General features: G+C 39.0%; 1 protein-coding gene across 3 annotated transcripts in view; it reads right to left on the bottom strand.

The window, feature by feature from the left end:
* The window catches only part of NLGN4X (neuroligin 4 X-linked), a 163753-nt gene extending 143068 nt beyond the window's left edge, over positions 1-20685 (bottom strand). For all 3 annotated transcript variants that reach the window (XM_036386933.2, XM_036386925.2, XM_036386941.1), the window contains exon 1: positions 20316-20685. The gene's annotated coding sequence lies outside the window, so the exon portion shown is untranslated. The remainder of the gene's footprint in view (positions 1-20315) is intronic.
* Between the last annotated feature and the right edge of the window lie 1023 nt (positions 20686-21708).

Raw genomic sequence — 21708 nt, 5'->3', positions numbered from 1 at the left:
CCCTTCAAACCTCAGTCAGTTATTCTGTTCTTACATAAATACATATATGTTTTTCAAGAAAGACGGAATACGCCACCAACATGACTGACTCAAGCTAGGCTCCAGTTGCAAGGGTTATAGCAGATGTTCAGTGTTTGGTTATGTCTAATTCATGCCAGTGATTCACTTCGTCAATTACTCAGATCATTATTGCTCCTTACGGAGCAGCATCATTTAATATTAGCAACTAAAGAACAGCTTGAACTATAATTTCTGACATCTCAAGTGAATATCTTTTGTGAAAACTGAGCAAAAACCTGATTCAAGTCAAGTAGAATGAGGATTGCTATAGTCCTATATCCCCAGGTGCTGTCCTATCCTCAAGGGACAGGAAGAAATTTTAAGTCTTTCCTGATCATACAGAATCACCTGCCTACTGATGGAAAGCCGCAGAGTCAGAACAGAAATGAAACAACTCCATCTTCTTCCAGCACCACAAAAAACCAAAATTATTTGAAATGGAGTGTAGGCACCCTTACACCACTTCTAGCCTCCCTGACAAGAAGAGAAAAAATACTTAAGCTTCTATTTGGTAACCACAGCCTTGTGAGCAAACATAAACACATATGAGACCCACAAGAACTGCACATGGTGTTTATGAGTGCCCCTCTGGGCATGCAGCTTAATTGATCTATCACCTTCATTCCCACAGTTCTCTACATCACAGGGCCAACTAATAAAAATACAATTATCTTCCTGCTTCTGTATGTGGGGTTCCCTTTCAACGGATAAAATAACTCTAAGTAGGAGTAAACAGAAAGAGAGGTGTGAAAGTAACTACTGAGCTGTTCCAGATCATGGCTCAGCCTGGGTCTTCAGCTGAGTCTGACCCAATTGTTTCATATCCTGCCCCAGGTTCAGTCTAAATACAGACAGAATTTACTTTGGTAATAGAGCAACAAGAAAAAATTGCAGAGAACTTACATCTAAGGTTCCAATTCCTCTTCCCTCAAATCCAATGAGGAGGAATGTCTTTCACTGGAAATCTTTCTTCCGCTAATTAAATTCAATTCTGGCTTATCCAGGCTGCACTTGAAACTATCAGTTTTCCCTTCTCAGGGAAGTTTTGGCAGTTTGCCAAAAGCAAAAGAGATAAAAAAAGCAGCTATTTTAAAATGTGTTTTCTTTTTTAGGGATAAGATGTGACAAAACAGCAATGGTGGCAGCCACTACCAGCATTACTATTATGTTGGGACTGCATGAGAAGCCTACAAGAGAAGGATCCTGTCTTGAGAGGAACCTCATGATCAACCCAATTCCTGATCTCTAGAAGCATAAGAGGTAGTGACACGGGTTGAAATGGATTTTTCTGGACAAAAAACTAAACTAAGTTCCCTCTACAACCGGGGCATGGCACCTGCAGTAAGTACAACCTCCCTCTTCACCACCAGATTCCTTTACTGTCAGCTGAATGGTGTGAAGTCCTGTAGCTCAAGCAGCAATGAGCCATACTGAGTCTTGAAATTTTGACTTAAGGTGTTTTACAGAAGGGGTGGTAAATGTATCTGGTATTGTAAGAGTTTTGTTTTTTTTTTCCTTTTCCTGTAACTCCAAATAGTCTGTGAAGACCACAGAAAAAAAATCAACAGAAAACCAAAGTCTAAACATATATAAAAGGTGAGAATATGGCCCTAAATACTTTTGATTAAGGCATTCAAAAGACATTTGTGAAACAAACGCAGTTTGTTTAATGCTTCTACTAAGATTTCAGTCAAATGCAAGAAGTTAAATACATTAATTACAACTTAATCATTCATTATAGTTTTATTGTGCTGAATGAACCACGTACCAAATGTTAGATAAAGGTTAAGAGTTATGAGAGGTCACTGGAATACCCACAAGGGAAGCATTTACGCATGACAATGGATTATCTCAATCCTCAGCTAATCAACCACTCCATGTTCTAACTGAATCTATTGTATTTAGAATCATCTAAAATCAGCAGTGGACAGTGTAGAATAATTACTTGAACAAGCAAATAACAAACACTATAATACTAAGAACCCTCACATTTCCCCAAAGCAGGAAATTAGTATGTTGGTAAATTTATTTAAACTCCATTACATGAACTGAATAAGTTGCCTAAAATATTTCCAGTGTCTCAGAATATTTGCTGAAGATTCTAAAGCTTCCCAAAAAAATAAATCCTCTCTTGTCTCCCATCAGAAGGAGAAATGAAAAGATTTCTCTCACTGTAGGGTTATATATAGAGTCATTGTTCTGTATTTAGAACATTCTGTTTTCAGCTAGATCTTACTTGCTCTAGGCTGTCAGTCATCTTTAGATCTCCTGCCTGCAATAGCAATAGGTTACATCATATGCTGTTGATTACAGGTCATAACAACCCCAAATTTATGATTGTCATGAGTACAATATGTCTACTCTTTCCATTTGTCTGTTGAGAAGTCAATTGCTTTTCTCTACCCTGCTGTTACTTGGAAGAATAAAGATATTCATGAGTGAATGAGTTATGAATATGTTGGCCTTTTACTATTTCAGTGTTAAAAATTGAAGAAAGACTACAGTTGCTTTGAGCAAAAACTAAGAGATTGATCCAGAGCCCTTTGAAGTCAATAAAAGTTCTCATGAGATCAGTAAACTGAAGAAGTCAGTCCTTGTATCCAAGTCTCATACTTGCTGTCTCATACTTGACTGCAGTCTATTGGACACATAATTTTGGGAGGAAACTCTGACAATAGCTGGTAGCTGCTACTGAAAAATTATAAATCACACATAAGATCATGGTTTTGACAGCAATAACTATCACAAGGTCTCAAGCAGAGCATTAAAGAGAAACATATTTTAAAAGTCTCTTCCACAAAGACAAAACTGCTGTTATTTTGCAAACCACAAGACAAATTTTACCGCAAAAAGCCTAGGAAGTGCTGATATACCATGAGTCTCACAGTGAAACAAAGCTAACTCTGACCAAACTCGTATGTCACACTGTAGCACTCTGCAAAGACCATGGTTCAGGTCCCAGAGGACTTTCTGCCTGAGCAAAGTACCAGCCTCTGGAGGGCTGAACAGCACTGTCATGCACTGTGGGGATGTGTACTGTTCCAGTAACTTGGAGTTGTTGCACAGTGCTTTAAAATATTTGTAGAAATACCCCTCTGAGTACACACAGACTCCTGAAACACACACGTGCAGAAGGTAGAAGCTGGAAGGATAACGACAAAGTGTAAGCTCACACCAGGCACCTAAGTGATCACCAAAAGTTTTGAAAAATAGCTCAAAAGACCCCTTTGGTGATAAACCCATGGAGCAATAAAATCCTTGGTTTTTTTCTAATACTGCAAACTCTAAATGTTGTGTATGTTATTTTTGAACAAGTAATTCCCTAATCTTTAAAAAAATTTCCAGCCACAGGTAAATATGCTAACAAAGGTATTCTGAATGCAAGTAACAATTTGAAGTTTCTACAAATAAATTAAATCTTCCAGTAATATATAATTTGAATTGCAAACAATTAAAAGCATTGCAGTTTGCCGTTCTTTCTCATTCTTTTTCCTATTCACATGTCTAAAATGCAATTGAGACTCATAGATAGCTAAGTGATAAATACCTGTTGTGTTGTAGTCATCATCCAATTTTAGTTAATAATTCAATTTTTATATTTCCTCAGAAAACAAGGAGATATCAGAGCAAATGCTTGTTGTTTTTAAATACAGCTCTTAACACTTATGGGGGTTTTTAACCTTGCATTGTTTATTTTTTTTAAACAATATTCTCAGGAGTTGAAAATGAACTTAAGATATCAAGAAAAAAAATATCTTTGTAGAAAACACAGCTCATAAGCTTTTGAAATTAGATTCTTGCCGTGTAAGCACTTCCAACAGAGATTATCACTATCTGATTACTGGTGCATGAAAAAACACTAATATTTCACTCAAGAATCCACCTGCAATGTATGCCCTCAAAAAAACCCTCCCCTAGAGAGTATTCAAGTGAGAGTTGTTCACAGTAAAAGAACCATTACAGATGATCTGTTTTTAATTTTTAAAAGAATTTGAGTTTGCATTTGATTCATTTTTTTAAAATCACTCATTTTTAAAAAAGGTCTACATTAAGGCCATCAAGATAACAAGTGAACACTTGCAGTTTTTAGTTAGACAATAAAAACCACAAAACATTGAAATGCGTTGAAGAATACATTAACATATACATTCACAAGTTCTATTTTCACTATAACCTGAAAATTTTTCATTTGAAAAATGTTTTTTTAACATGAGTTTCAATTTAAAAAATCCGTATATGTCTGATTCTTTAGCTTTTTTCATGTGAGAAATATTAAAAGTTGCTGCTGAATGGAGAGACCTGTGCTGCAGCAACCACTATATTAGCTATTCCTGTCAATGGTATACTTCAGTAAAATATTGAAACAGAATTATTTGCCATTAGAATTACATCATGTGCTCACCTATTATTATAAATAATGAAGCTAGCCTTCTGCTTCCAAATTTTCATACTGCGATTCATAATTCCAAAAAGAGTAGGGGGTTTAAAATATACAGCGTTAGATAGAAATGAAAGCTGCTGGGTTTGTTGCTGCTTTTGGAAGTTTAAATTTTATGTCTTGTGTTAAATACATTTAAGCAGGCAACACATGGAGATTTTCCTTCTGAAATAAATGAAGTTTTCAGTGATTATATTGTGAGCTTTGTCCTCTAAATTGTAAGTATTCTACATTGCATTTCACCACTCCCAAAAAATCAGCCACATATCCACTTTTTTCTGCTTATCAAAACATCCAAAGGAATAAGAGATGACAGTCTGAGTCCTTAAACTCAACCACAGTAAAACATATTTATTATAATTATTTCAAATAAATGCTATACCCCTTGTATTTTTTTCACCTCTTTTTCATTCAGAATAATTGAAAATCCTGTAAAACTCCTCCACACATTTCTTCAAAAGGATGTCTCACACAGAATGTACTTGGAGGTAATCAGCATATAAAATACTATATTTCTTTCATACATAACAATTTGCATACATCAAAACTGAGTAGTTGATATTTTTTATGTATAACTAAAATCACTGAATGACAGTGTTAGAAGAATGAAATTTTTTGATACCAATAACCCATGAAAGCCTGACAAATGTGCTAGCATGCAAAAGTTCAGAAAGGAATACAGTCTAATGATTCAGGCCTCTGATAGGTACAGTGATAACCTAAAATTAAGGCTAGATGCTAGACTATCAATGGCACTCAAGCATATCAGACATCCAACAATCCCACAGCTTCATAAGGAAAATGTGTTTGAGAATGACACAGGTATTCAAATGTCAAGAACTGTAAGCCAGGAAAGAGAAGTCCACTATCTTAAAACAAAATCTGTAACTTTACATAAACAGAAATAACAATAAAGGAATAAATTGTAAGGCACCTTTGCTTCATCAATAATATGGGTGTCTCAGATAGGCCTCAGAACAGGAAAGGCAAACAGCTTATAGTCTTTGAAACAATGTAAACTGACCAAGATCCAGTTTCACCCAATCAAATTCTTTTATTCATTAATCACAAGTGCTTAATCTCATTCTGAAGAAAACCTTAAAAAAGGTCAATTGCATCCTAAAATTCTTAATTATTCCTATATTGCATTGAGAAGCTAAAATAACGAATTTGTACACGACTGTCTTCATTTGAAAACAAATTTCTGGTATGCAAGATGAACCAACCCACAGGGACTCAAGAAAGGTCTTTCCTTAAAAACTTCAAAAAAATCTTCTGCATATACTTTTGATAATCCTACTAGACAGCTAATCTGGTCAGCATATGAAAGTATCTAGATTGAAGGAGGAGTAACAAATAATTTTAGCTATATTTTTTCATAGCGAAAACCAAAACCCACACCATTTCCAAGAGGTTTAAAAGCTATGGTTATCAGTGGCAGCTGAGCTAAACTAGTAGCATATACTAGCAAGAAGCAAAGAGCTCTGCAGACAGATAGAGTCCTCACTGATCTGATAAAGACATCTTTGAGAGAAAAATGCTCATCTACTAGTAGGAAAATCACTGAAATCCAGAGGTTGTCGGGGCCTCACCAAAGTTGTCTTCATTGAACCAGCTGTGGAAAAAAAAAGTGTGAAATTTTTGTCATAAAGCTCCGCACATGTGAGTATGAATTGATTATCTCGAATATGTGGACTAAAACTAAAATGCATTCCCCTCTAGTTCTTCTAGTTTGTGCAATATATTCAGTAGATATTTGACAAAAAACATTAAACATGGCCTTACTGAACATATACAGTTGACATTGGGAAACAGAGTAGCAATCCTGTAAGGATTTTTCATCAACCCCTAATGAGTTAGGCATATGGGAAAAGAAGGGATTTTGTTGGTTCTTTATCTGGGGTGGAGGGGAGGAGGGAGGTGTTGGTTGTGGGTTTTTCCTATTTCTTACAGCAGAACAGTCCAGAATTAACAGTCAAAATTTCTCAGCTTCTTCAGTTTTTATCAGCCAAACCCTAAAAATAATAAACCTGACATCCAGCCACTGAAAAACTGATCTCATTGTCCAGAGTAGTTACCTGGACTATTGAGGAACTTCTACATTTTTTCAATGCTTTCTTGAGAAAGAAAACTGAAGCTAAGCTAAAAGATGTGATGATAAAAAAAAAAATTGCCAGTGTTGTGAATAGTTTGAAAGACCAGATCAGTTGGTAACCAGATCAAGAAATTCCGTGGATATTGCTGTTTGCCACCACAAAAAGCCAAAATCATCAAAGATAACATTGTACTCCCTGTTGTGGTACCTCAGCTTCCAATGAATTTAGCCATCTGATTATGCAGCATCATTCCTCAAAGTACAACCTTCTGAATGTGGCATTTCTGGGAACAGCACCAAAATATGACAGCAATCACTGTGTGTGTTGTTAATGCCTGTGGCTAGATTTTGTATTTTGGAATACCTTGAGGCATTGGGTAATGAGGATATCAGGCAATTCTTGTGATGATTTACAAAGTCATAGCACATCTAAATGTACCATGGCAATTACTGTTTGATAAATGATGTAGTCTTAGGAAGAGAGGACATCCTTCCTTCCAAAGGATCCATTATGAAATAATAGAAGTTATAAAGGGATACAAAGTCACCTAGTACTTACAAACAGCATACAAAAAAGCACTTGCTCCATTTTGATGAATATAGTAGAACATAATGTAAATTAAGGGGTTTTGTTATAAAAGATCACTATATAGTTTAAAAATGAAGGTATTTACTGATACACTATGTCTTTACCTAAAGCAAGGTAAAGACAAACAAAAATACCCTTAGAATTCTCTATACCTTCCTTTTTGAGAAAAAGAAAGTATCCAGGCAAAAGCCTAAGTTATGCCTACATGATCCTAATTTTTATATCTCTGATGTTAAGTTTAAGTGATCCAATACAAATTTTTCATTCATGAATGCTGTTAAATCATGTTTTGCCTTGAGTAAATTAGTATCTCAACCTCAGCAATGTCAAGGGTCTGCAATTCACAGCCCTGCAAGCTATCATCTAAGCCACTGAAGCAGTGTTTTCCCGAGCCCTCCATAACATCATTTTTCTTTTTCCCTTGATGTTCTCACACTTTAGGTCTTGTATTGTTATTATGACAGCCCTGCAACTGCAAATCCCAATAGTGTTGTATGGTAGGTACTTGTGGGAAAAACCATCACTACAGTCAGAATGGTCCCTCTTTTGTCCCTCCAGCTTCAGCTTTCCTTACCTTTTGTTTTGTAGACTTTTACTTTACAGTACAGAAGCCCCATATGCAGCGCATAGACACGCAACACTTGAACCTAAAATTACCATACTTCAATCAAAATGAACACCCTTTGTGTAACAATACATATGAAAATCTAGAATGAAAATTCTTTACTATGTTTCTGGGCTGAAATCCTAAATGGGGTTGTTGGGACTGAAGTGCAGGATGCAGAACTTCATCTTACTGCACCTCATGCAGTTGGCCTTGCCCCATTGATTCCTGCTGTCCAGATGCCTCTGCAGATCAGAACTCCCACACAACCTGCTGTCCTCTGCAAACTCTGAGAATGCACTTGGCCATTGATAAAGATATGAATAGGACTGGTCCAACACTGAGCCCTTGGGAACACCACGTGTGGCCAGCTGACAGCTCAGTGTAGCTCCACCCACCACCACTCTCTGGACCCAGCCATCCAGCCATTTTTCAATCCAGCCAAGAGTGCACCTGGCCAAGACATGGGCTGCCAGTTTCTCTGGGAGAATGCTGGGGGAGACGGTGTCAAAGGCTTTACTGAAATCCAGGCAGACAACAGCATTTCCCTCATCCACTAGGCAGGTAACTTGGTCATCAAAGGAGACCACATTGGTCAGGACCTACATTTCCTAAACCTATGCTGGCTGTGCCTGATCCCCTGGTTGTTCTGTACATGCCATGTCATGGCATTCCATGAACTTACTCCTTTCAAAATCACAATGCATAAGCAAGAGTGATTCCTAGCATGACTTATGACTTCAGTTAGATGCAGGTCAGAGAACCCAGAAGCATTTCCCAGTCTGAGTGCTGGAGATATATTCGGATTCTGTATTTGGGCTAGATGCAAATCTCACCTTCTCCTCTCCTTCCTAAGTGGCAATTTTATGCATTTCTGAAGTAGATTGAGCTGTGTTGCAGGTTATCAGTCTAGATATCTGAAATCCATTTTGCCTTATGCAGTACATTACCCAAATAAAATCTAAACAAAGAAAGAAAGAAGAAACAAAAATAAATCATAAATTCATTCCTTTGTTTCTTTTCTCCCTTCCCCAAACTATTCTTGAGATATATGAAAGACTAGACATCATGTAACAATCTAGCAAAGTCTATATTCTTCATCCAATTTTTTTTTGGTGGAATATTTTCTGTGGTTTTGCAAATAAAGGCAATATATTGTTCTAGAAAGTTGAATTCCTCAGGCATATTTTTATTAATCTTCTCTAGAAAACTATTTCTAGTCTGAGATATCTTCTTATAGAAAATTCAGTGCTTATTTCTTCACAGAAAGTATGTACTATAAATAATCAATCCTAATACATGTCAGAGCAAAAAAAGAAATCGGTGTAAAGTAATAAAAATATTGTGATTAAATATTTTGCATCCATTTTCTCTCATCTGTACCTGCAACTTCTGCCTGTCTAAACATAAAATCTGAGTACATACTAAAAATTAGCGTGGATTAAGAACTAAAATTCTGATAAAACATACTCTTCCTGTTTAACAAGAATCATCTAAAGGGGACAAATAAATTTTAAAGATAAATTTATCTCTAAAAATCACTTAAGTTCTAAGCCTATTTAGTAAAATGTGCATCATGTTCGTTTCCACCACCTCCTGTCATTCACCTCTATCCTCATCTTAACTTTTCAGAGTCACAATGTCAAGAAGGTTAATGCAGTTACATGAATTTGTGATGGACCGTTTCACTCAGATTCGCTAAGGCAAACACATATAGCTGGCTGGTAAACAATTTACTCCACAAAGAACAAGTTCTTCTTAGCTGAAAAGAGACCTCTGCCAAATCAATACATTAAATGATGGGATATTAGCTGCAAAAGGAGGGGGAAATCCTGGAACCTGACTATCCTTTTTTAAGCACTAAATACTTCTAGACACTCAGATATTAGGCACAGTGTCATTGAAGGCAGCAGTATAAACCAATGCAAAAACAGTGTTAATGAGATCTTAGTCATGCTTGTAATCTTTTAACTATACAGTTCACAGCAAGCAAAGAAAAATTGCTCTCAAAATTGCTGTTGTATGCAATATGTCCATTTATATAAATAGGGGAAGGTTGCTTGTTAGGAACATGAAAGGCACTCCTCAGCCTCTGAGGAAAAATTGCTTTCTTCTGTCTGCTTTATTTCTTGGCAAATTTTGAGCTAAGAAAAGTATATAAATTTTGTTTTAAAATGTGAACAGAAAAAGTATATAAATTTTGTTTTAAAATGTGAACAGAACTTTAAAATTCCAAAGTTATATGGAATATAACTTAAATGTAAAATAATAGTTAAGCAGCACCTGCATGGTCTTTATCAACTATTACATTAATATCTTTAAGTGATGTACATGAGTAGGATGAAGGCACATTTTACTCTAATTTTCTTTCCCTCACCCCCATGTACCAGTGACAGAACCATTAAAACCCACAGTTTGTTAAGTCTGCCTTTATATAATCCCAGGTAAATTTCTTTACATTCTTCATGCACTTTGCTGCAAAACGAAATGAGAACAAAAAAAACCCAAGAAAAAACCACCAACAAAAAAAACCGTACAAACAAACAAATCCACCCCAACCTCCCACAAAAAAAACTCAACAAAACAATCCAACACTCCAAAAATCCAAGTATTTGAAATGAAGAAAGAAAGATGACTTTTCATGATTCTTGGGACAAACAGCTTAAAAAAAAACCAAACAAGCAAACATTCCTAACTAAAAATATATTCAGTGATGATACCAATACCTACTTTATATGAATACTTTATTAGGACAAAAAATTTTAAAATATTATTCAGAAGAAAATAGAGTCAATTTCAAAGCGTACGATCTGGATTTCTACAGAGGGATGATGATATCAAAACTTGTACTTTTACCTTTACCAGTAAGGTCAAGGTACATTGTGCCCCCTCAAACTAAATCAAACACTTATGTTCAGAAGCATCAGCTCCTGTTGTAAATCCAACTTGATTTATATCCTGCTGGTTTAAGTTCTCCAGAACACAGTATGTGAACTGCCACTCCTACTACTATACTCTCTATGCTCTTATGTGTCTACTATCCCTGTGTGCCATCATGTTCTTTTTCTGTGGAAGTCAATCATGTTAACCTTCCTTTGAAACTGGTCATCTGTCTGCAACTCAGTGCCTGTTTACAGACTGACTAGGATGGGCCTCTTGAGGCAGTAATAAGCAAGAGAAGGAAAACACCCCAACATGCTGGGGATGATGAGTAAGAGAGGGAGGGGCTAGGTCACTTAGGAAGCATCTTCATCTTTCACAGAGAAAGTAAGAACTGGAATATGCAATCTCCTCATCTTAGACATAGAACTGGAATATGCAATCTCCTCATCTTAGACATGCTTATTACTTAGTTTTCAGGCCTTAAGAGCTAGAAGTGGTGTTACAAGTGCTATCACTGCTGTTAAGAAACCCATTAATTGTCTCCTAAAATGGAACTGCCATTTCTCCATCATTTTTATTGATGTCTCAGGCTCCAAACAGTATCTTCTCCTATTTACACATTTTGTTTTCTCTTGAATAAACCAGCTCTAACTGGTTTCGGGAAGCAGTGAAGTATTAAGCCTCACCAAATGACCATTCTCCCGGGGCAAACAGAAAATGAAATCTACCACAGAAGGATGCTTCTGTGAAGTGTTATTATCCAGTGATCATTTACTTATATACAAAATGCAAGACTTACTTAGCTTTCCAATCTTATGTACTTAATAGCTAAGAGAATTCAACACACTGGCACTGTAACAACTGCTCCCATTTCCTGTCCTTTCTACAGCATTGCTAGTGTGGCTTCTACATAGCTGATGTAATTTTCATTGCCAGAACAAGAAATCCTTCACAAAAAGACACTCAAACTCAGCATAAGAGAACTATGCAACCCAAGAGTTAATGGAGTTTCCACTGTATTGGTCATCATATTGACCAGTATTACACCTTTATTATGTCATGAGTGGAAAACATTTCATAGGCTCTGGGAAAGCAAATTAAAAAGTTACAGAAAAAGAAAAACAAACAACAACAAAAACTTGCAGAAAAAGAAGAAAGAGAAAATAAAGTATTCTAACTACATGCTCTAATTTCAGTTTTCTCAAGCTACAACTTTTATAGACAAGACAGATTTGGACAAGAGGAAAATTCAGTAGAACATCTTATTTCCAAAGCCAACAGGAAAAAAAATACAGATTGAAAGTTACAAGGATAAATATTCATTTGCTACTCTACAGCATAAGAGACAGTCAGCCAACTCTTCTAGAGAGGAACCCTTGCTCTGTTTCAATGCCTCTCTATGACCATAACAACTTGGCGTAAGAGTAATGGCACATGCTAACTACACCATTAATCACCTGCATTTCAGTAACACCCCTGTACCAGATCAGGGCAGATAAATCAATGCAGCATGCCTTTCAGAGTGCAATAGTATAAAAAGCTTACTGGCTCTTCTAGTTTACTTTTTTATTATTATTATTTATTTTTTTCAACATAAGTGCCAGGTGGCCTGCATTCTATATTCCTAATGTGCTGTATTTGAAACATCTCTATGTAAAGATGACATCAAACCAATAGAAACAAGAAGCATTTGTCTTCAAAAACTGTAACTCATACTACAAGATCTTGACAAAAACAAAGACAGAATAAATGTAGGATTAAACAAAGCAATGTATTTTCTTAACAAGTGTTAGACTCTTTAGATTTAAGCAGTAAGTCCACTTGCACTGTAACTTGCGTACCTGAACTAAATCAAATATTATCACAATGAGCATGAAATTAACACACTAGCTCTCTCATCCAGCTCCATAACTAATTTCCAGTTATGCCAACTGCTATTATTTAATCTGTAAAAACCACTGGATCTACATCATCTGCCCCCAAATTCACCACCTGCACATTTGAAAACTACACACACTGAACATTTCTAATTCAGGAAGCAGACCTACTGCTGGCTGTGTTAATACAAATTCACAGCCTCAGGCACCACAGCTCATCTGTCCAGCTGTGTATAATTTGCAGGAAGTTCTACTTCCCCTCATGCCATTGTGTACTGAGAACTTATCTTTGCTTTCATGTAGATCATATAAAATGCAGGAGGCAGACATAATAATAATTACATTATTGGTAGAGATATATTTGGATTGGGAAACTTTAGAAAACCAATCAGTGACCACGTGTCTAACTGAGAAGAAACACTGATTGATGAATGCTTCCCTGAAGTGCTGCATTGGACCTTCCCCACTAAATTTTGGGTGAAGGGTACATTTCATACAGCACCAACTCACTAGCTACTTCCTCTAGTTGTTGCTATAATTTTCCATTATTTGCCTAAGACATCCCATGAAATCCAGATACATTACCACCATTTAAAAAATGTCAGAGAGTTTTTGTAACGGCAGATGTACCAAAGATTTACATGGGCTTCACCTCTTCTTGCATATCCAGGAGAGGATTTTTGCCCCCTTTTTTTGTCATAAATCACCTATAAAATAATACTGAAATCTATGATCCAAAAACATTGCAACTGAGCATCCAGGAGGATTATTTACTAGTGTTAAAATGCTAGTTTGGAGAGTTGGCAAGAACTCTAGCACCACAACTAATGAGATAACTGAATCAAAAGGTGAACAGACTGGATGTGAATACTCCATCTAACACATGCCCAGTTCCTTTGACAAGCAAATCCAAGAAACTTCAGAAAGAAATTACAGATGGAACCAAGTCTGTATAACCATTTGTCTTTATAAACATAGTCACCAATAAAACATGAGTTGAGAAAACATGGTCCTGTATCATCTAGCATACTCTTTTAGTGTGCATAATGATCCATGCTTATAACAAGCTCTTTGAGGAAGGGATGGAGATGAATTATTTTTCATAGCCTATGCTTTCTTTTTTATTTTTCAAACTAAGGTTTGAAGGCAACTTCATTAGCAGAAGTTAATGGGAAGTTGGGAGAAAAATTTTAAGCATTATATATGATATTGCCAGCTCTATGGAAATACTCCATACTATTTTATTCAATTACCACTTTCTCTCAGAATCTGACCAAAAGCCTCTTGAACTTAACAGGTAACTTTATACTGAATCCAACAGACCTCATTGCATGACACTAATCTGTCAATGGTCCATTTATTTTGGTACTGTTGCACAGGTCTTTTAATGTAATGGTTTATGCTATGTCCAGTAAGAAAATGAGTAAAAATGTACTGTACATTAGAGCATATGTCTTATATCTTATATGGTGTTCTACATAAAGAATATATTAATTTTGTTTATTTGAAAAGATATGTCTGGAAGACACCAATAGATCAGAAAAGGTAGAATCATATCTCAAAGAATAAACATATTTGTTATACAATTTCAAGGTAATTTGTTCTGTAAATGACCAAGTACTCAAAAGAGGTATTTCATGGATAAGTGGTATATAAGTGATAAATTATATATATGTTGGAGTAAAGTAAGTAAAGAAATAAAGAGAAAGGCTGGGGAGAAGAAAAGATTGTTTATTTTCAGAGAAAGAATTCTTAGTTGTATAATTAAACTACTGATAATTGTTGAGTAAACCCCTGTTCTTTTTAATTGCAGAATTCTTTGTAGTGTCTGCAAAAAACTTTATTTAAGAGGAGAAAAACTGGCATGTCTACTTCCAAGCATTAGATTCATGCAAAACTTAAGTCTAAAATCAGTACCACAAAAATCAGTACAAAACAAAGATATATGAATAAACAATAGAAATCTGTTTTGCTTCAAAATACTTTTATTTCAAAAGAGGCTATCAGCTGTGTTCTGGTTTTACTACATTTGGATGGTTACGAAGTAAGGCTTTTCTATATCAGAAGTCAAAATGTGATGCATAATGTAGTAATTGTTTCTTGGAATAGAGCAAATAGATATTTGGAGGTGATTTCTGCAAAATCTGTTTTGGAGCAAAAATACGTACCAAGCAGGAGATTTATTGAAGTCTGCTCACTTACTTTCTACCAGAGTTTAAAACTGTAAAAGAAACCCAGTTACAGAAAATATAACTAATTTATTTGAGCCCTCTCCGTGCTATTTCTCTAAACAGATTTTTGAAAGACTTGTTGGCATTAAACTGCATATCTTCTCCCTAAGGGTCCAAAGTGATGTTAACACTTCAAAAAGCTTGATCACTAACCCAGCTATGTCTGACAACAATATCACAAGATCACCACATGATGGCACTGACTAAGATCACTGGTCAGTCCTGGAAAGACCATTAACCTGACAGCAACACTACTACAGAGCTTGAAAATCTCTTCCTTCCAGGTCTGTACTGGGACTGCAGCCCACACAGACACTACAGTAACAGCAATTTTCAAAATAATCAAGCCATTAGACCACTTCAATTAAGGCTTTGGGTCAGAAATCCTATTCATGATTGTTCTCTTTCATTCCTGGCTGTCCTAGACCTCTCCTAATTGGCAATGACTACATCCAGCTGGATGACAATGGAAAAGTCTTCCCCCTGAACTGCCTGAACAGAGAAGCAGTGGTCTATCTCGTTTTGTCCACTGCATTCAACAGATGCAAATCTGAAAAATACTGGTAGATGGAAGTTTGCTACTATCAAATCACGCCAGTACTATTTCACGTCATCTTTTATGGTGAAACAATGAAGGGGCTTAGTCTTAATGATCTTAGTAACTAAATCTCAAAAGTGTTTTTAATTAATTTCAAAATAAATTTATACACAAGTAAATACAAATTTCTATTTATATTCATACTATATATGAAATTGTAACAGTAACTGCAGAGTCAGTAAGAGTATCTCAGCCTCTCCATCAATTTGCAAATCTCAGTTAGCACATAAATAAGAGAAGATAGACAAGCATGGAAAACCCTAACCCTCCACTGAAGCTCACCAGTGGTACACACTTACTGAAATACATCCTACGACAATGAGTGGTGCATGGGCTCAGTGCAGAAGACAGCTGAAAGAATCATACATTGTGACATCAGTGACTACAATTTATTTTTAGATTATTACAGTACAAATCTGAGCATTCCTAGCTAGGGATTGTTCCAGCATGTGGTAATGCATTCGGTTTGAATTAGCTGTGACACTGGTAAAGCCCCACTGCAGATCTCACAGGATAAGCCAGTGCTCTACAGGGGCTGCTTCTATTCAGACTCTTGTGTCAGCTATGTATGCAAGCCATGAAGTAACCCTGTTTCATATACAGCTTATTTTTAATGTCAAAATTCATCCCCATTTGTTTACATGGGGGGATGAGCTTAAAGAGGGATGAGCTGCTGGAAATGTTTCCAGAATAACTTCCTACTTTTTAAATTCAACCACTGACAACACTCTATAAATTGTATCTTTCAGTTTTCTATTCTCTACCCTTATATCCAAGTTGAGAAAAGTTTATTACCATCGTGTCCTATCTCATTGCTAAAATTTTCCAAGAATATTGCCAATAAAACTTGTTACTTGCTCTTCCTCCACTAGGCAGCAAAATGTTTTTTCTCGTTGGTGTTTGGGGGTTTTTTATTGGTGCTGTTTTATTTTTCCTTCAAATCCAATCTGGGGACTACTAAAACAAATACAATGGGAAGTGGAGAATTATTAAAAGGTGACATAGTTGAGTACATAACCCTGTCAGATGTGAGGATCTAAATGGCTCACAGCATAAATGGTTTACAAACATTTCTTGAGAGTACCTGAGTTGAACTGTGAGGATAGCTGCAGCTGGACATGAGATATTTGCATTGATTTTTGCAGCTTTTGTTTATGTTTTATTAGATTTTTATTATTGTAAAGACTCCCAGCCTTGTAATTCTGTGCACAAAACTAACCAATTTACTCATGTAGAAGAGATCTTGAATCCTGATGACAAGTCTTCAAGCGACAGAATGACTAAATTATACGCTGGTTATAGCATGGTGCTTATTCCTGTCCTACCCAGGTGGAGCTGTTCTTTACACTATGTGATTCAGCCATCAAATAGCAGTGTGCGTGCTTGAAAGGCCAAGAGGAGGCTGTATTGAGAACCTGTCAAAAACAAACGTGCAAACCTCTATGTAGCAATCAGTAAGTGTTGCTTGAATCAATCTTTTGTTAAAAAAAAAGGCCAACAGATTCTTGTCTCTATATAATATTTTTAATACAAAGCTTCAGTTAAATAGGTTTTCTTTCTGCCTCTTTCCTTCATCTCTGCATGACAGGTCTACAGCTGAAGGATGCTATTAGGATTGACATTTTTATCAAATGTAAACATTTTCAGGTGAATGATCTGCCCAAGAACATGGGATTAGCTAAAGATAAAGTATTTGGAAGACTACAAAATATATAGGCTAGCATGGCATCTCCAGTAAACCTCCCAGTTTTACCACTTGTCCTAATTTAATCCAGTTGGCCTGCTCTGTTCCTGCTATGAGGCTCGCTTTTGTTCGCTCGCATTGTGATGACTTTAAAAGAAATGACACTGATCACTGTGCTTTGCTGATCAAGAAAAAAAACATTGTGAATTTTTGAATTTACAGTCTACATTTTCGTGATACAGTGCTGCATTTTAAAATAATAGGGGGTGAGTAATCAATCCCTACAGAATTGCAGAAGAAGGAGAATGTATTTTCTTATCTATATGAATGTATTCCAGTAGAGATCAAAACTAAGGGCCATTACATCCAATGAAAAATTTAAAAAAAAATTCAAATTAGCTCTGAATTAGCTTGTTCCTCTTGAGATGCAAGCTAATTCAGAGCTAATTTGTTTTTGTTTTTTTTTTTTTAATTTTTCATTGAATATAAGACCAAGATAGTTTGGATGTCAAACTGAATTTCAGTTTTAGTATTTGGTACAGCTTAATAGGTTGCACTTGCACACGACCCACCAAAAAAAAATTGGATCTATACGATACACTGGCATATGAATAGAGAAGAGAGAGAAGGGGTAATAATAGCTGTATTTACATACAAAAGCCTAATAATTTCACGATTATAAATATCATGTCAAAATTAAATTTCTTTTTCTATCATTCTGAGAAAATTACATGCCACCATAGACATTGCTGTTTTGAGTAACCAGAAACTGCGTGACATGTTTTAATGGTTCTCAAACCTTAATGATTCATTGGAATATGATTCATAAGACAATGCATGCAACCCTCTACTCAGCAATATAAGCAAAAAATACTTGGAATTTCCTGCCTTAATGCACATCTATATAAAGGCTACCTATACAGAAGCCTACACAGATATTAATAGATAGGACATAAAGTAAGTAAAATGAAAATAAAATGCAGAGTTCATTTGATATATGAAATGAGTTCACTTTTACAATGCAAAGCAGTGCTCTTAACTAGGAATTAAAACTAGTGGAAATACTTGCTCCTTAAGGTGACAAATAGTTTATTTCTTTAGTGCTAACTGAGGATTTATATATCTAATAAAAATTTTTGTTCCACACGATATGGGAAAAAATATTACCCTTTAATACATGAGATCTGCATTAGCAGATGTATTTATGTTTTAGGAAGAGAAGAACAGCAGGGATTCCCATTTTGGTGTAACTGTAAATTCCTCCAATTAAGCTTTGAATTCTAATCTCCTAAACACATGCACGTATGTTCTTAACGTTATTAATTTAAAACCAAACTGGAATTTTATTGGTGCTTGCTTTCAAAACTAATCAAACATCAGGCTAAAGGGGTGTTTTCGAGGGTGGCGTGGGGGGTATATTTTGGGTTTTGGTGGCGGCGTTGGTTTCTCCCCAAATACCAAACATCCGAACTCGGCCGTGCGTTTCGGCCATCCCTACGACAGGCAGCAGCACCCCGGAGGCTGCGGACGGACAGCCGGGCACGGGCACCCCGACCCGCAGCTCCGGTGCCGCCGGGCGCTCCTGGCTCCCGGCCGGGCCCGGGCGGTGCCTCACGGGGGTTCCGGGCCCGCCCCGGCCCCGCGAGCGCCCCCGGGCCCGGGCCCGGCGCGGGGCGCGCGGCGCGCGCGGGACGGCCCCGCGGCGGAGCGCGCGGCGCTGCGGCGCGGGGAGCGGCGGGCGCACGGCTGGAAGGGCCCGCACCGCCACCTGGCGGCCGCGCTCCGCCTCTGCCGCCGCGGCCCCCGCAAACTTCTCTCCCCCCACGCCGCGCGCCCAAACCGGCCAAGTTTCCCGGCCGCGACGCCATCTATTCTTAGCCCCGCTCCAGGCACGACGGCGGGACACCCGCCCCGACCTGCTCCCGCTGCCCGCGTCCCGCACCCTTCCGCAGCGGCTGCGCGGGACGCGCCCTGCCCGCCCCGACCCTGCGCGCCCGCGAGATGCGTGTGGGGGCGGGCGGGCGGAACGGCGGCTGCTCGGGCCCCGTCCGTCAGGGCGGCTGCGGCGGGGCCGCCCCCGCTCCCCGGGGCGGTGCGGGGCTGCCGGCGGCCTCTCTCGCGGGGAAGGGGCAAAGCGCGGCGGCCGCGGAGGCGCCTCACGCCGCCAGCCCCCGCCTCGCCCGCCCCCGCCCCAGCTTTGCAGAGAAGCCGATTTACTGCCGAGCTGGGGAGGAGTGTGTCGGGGGGTGGGGGTGAGTGGGTGAGTGGTGGTTGTGCTTGTCTCTTTTTTTCTCCTTTTCTTTCCCCCCCGCCCCCCCACCCCCGCCACCGGTCCGCGCACGCTGGCTCTCCCCAGTGCCAGTCCCCGCTCCATCACGTGCGGAAGCCCATGCCCATCACAAAAGCGGGCATTTTACCCGTGCCCGGAAAGGAAATAAAGAAAGAAAAAGAAGAAAGGAGAAGGAGAAAAGAAAGGGGGGAAAAAATGGAGGGAAGGGGGGAAGAAAAGAAACCCACCACGGAATAGCTTAAGCGAAAGCGGGTGAACCGCTTAATCCCAGAAGATCCAAGATTTCCTCTGAGCAGCCGCCTCCCTTGTCCCCCCGCTCGTCCCCGTCCCTGTCCCTTTTTGCTTTTTCGTGGCTGTGGTGGTGGCAAGGAAAGTGGTTAACCAAAACCCTACGTGTTGGTTTTGTGTTTCCCTGAAAACCACAGGCTCACACAGAGCATGAGGTACCGCTCCTGCCCCTCTTCGCTCTTGCAAGAAACTGTGGCTTCGCTCTCTCTTTCTCTGCCTGTACTGCAGATATTTTTCCCTTCTCTCCTCCACACTCTTCTGTTTATTTCCCTGTAAAGCAAAGCTACTTTGTAAACATCTCACACAGAACCTCAGAGCCTTTCCATATAGCTGATTGCAGCAAAATGCCTCCAAACAAATTATGGTGCAAGGGAGATATAAGGGACGAGAACGAAGTGGGTAAAAAAGAAAGAAATTTGCATAAATATGCATATGTGACAAGAAGATCGCGTATGATGGTGGAAATGTCAAAAAGAAAGTATCGCTTTATCATGATGGGAAAAGTAAAAGCACAGACGACTGCAGCAAACTGCTCGCCCTTTGCCAGAGTACCAACTGCAACACCTCTCCCTCTCTTCCCCCACCCTCGCCGAGGAAAAAAAAAAAAGGGGGGGGGGGAACAGAAAAAAACACAGGAAAAAAAAATGAACACTCAAACTGCAAATCCGGTACTCCTACCTTAACACTGGGATAGCTGAAGAAGCATAGGGGTCTTTTTTACACAGCCAGAATCTTTCAGGAAATCCTCTCGGGCTATCATGCAGCCAGGATTATTCACATACGGTTCCTGCTCCCCTTTTTGGAATCCAAAGCGATTGGCTTCTCCAAAGGAATGCAACGACCACGAAAGGGGGGAAAAATTAAAAATAACAAGAAGAGAGACAACAACACTGGATTTGAAGGAAACTCGTGTTCTCGGTTGTAAGCGACCTACATTCAGGCAGAAAATTCATTGCAATCAGTGCGAGAGGGAGAGTTGAGTCTGCAAGTAGGAGCTGTGATTGCCTATGCAGAAAGACCGAGCCGCGGAGAGACTGATCTGCAAGGCAAGGCGAGCTGGGAGAGAGAGGGAGATGGGGGGGGGGGGGGGAGAGAGGAGGGGGGGAGAGGTCCAGGCTGTACCAGGCGCTCTCCTCCCGCTATTGGACCAAACTGAATGAAATTCACAAAGCCGCCAGCCAATGGCTCCCCGCAGCCAGCCCAGCGCTACAGAAACCGCATCTCCATCCACAGCCCCCCGCGGACGAGCGGCGCATCCCCGCGCGGAGCGGCGCCGGCGGAGCCGCACCGGGCACCGGGGGGCTGGACAGGTGGGCACTGCGCACACGGAGCGGGGAAGGTGTCCCCATCTGTGTGTGTGGGTGTGGGTGTGTGTGTTTGGGAGGATCACACAATTCACACTGCCGATCTCTCTGCTCCGTGGTCGTGTACAGCAAGTGCAGTCTTTGTTAACCCTTTACAGTGGCAGGGTCTACTGTACCAGCCTGTTGTTACCATACTCACCCATCTGCATTTTCATGGAGCTGACAGTATATTTGTACACCAAGCAATGAAGCATTTTGTTCCTGTTCCCCATCCCCCCAGAAAAAAAAAAAAAAAACAGCAAAGCAGTCATTTGCCCTGTGCCCAATCATTTTAAACAGATTTCCTTTGGTTTGTTTTTTTTTTTTTCATAAGGAGACCAGTTATTTGATGTTCATATTTTAGTTAGCTAGCCACTAAGCTAAGTGATGGTCAAGTGAGGGCCATGTGGTTGTTGCCACATGCTACAGCACAGGCTCTCTGGTTCATTCTGTGCATAGTTTCCCAGGATGGTGGAGGGTGGTGTAGCAAATATGTTCTTAGGCCTCCACAGGTACACCTTGTTTCACTCTACAGCATGTTCACTTAATCAGTTTAATAGCAGCACTTACACCATCCAGAGTTCCGGACCCCACATCAAGAACAGGTGAGCATTGCCTGACTTCACTGAGGATAGAGCAGAGAACAAATAAGGGGGTCTTGAATATCTTGCCATCATTTGAAACAAAAATCATATTCATACCTTTATGAGATTTCCTTCCACACGAGT

The sequence above is a fragment of the Molothrus ater genome, chromosome 2 (genome assembly GCF_012460135.2).
Source record: "Molothrus ater isolate BHLD 08-10-18 breed brown headed cowbird chromosome 2, BPBGC_Mater_1.1, whole genome shotgun sequence".
NCBI classification, from domain to species: Eukaryota; Metazoa; Chordata; class Aves; order Passeriformes; family Icteridae; genus Molothrus; species Molothrus ater.
This window is presented reverse-complemented; position numbering and strand designations above follow the sequence as displayed.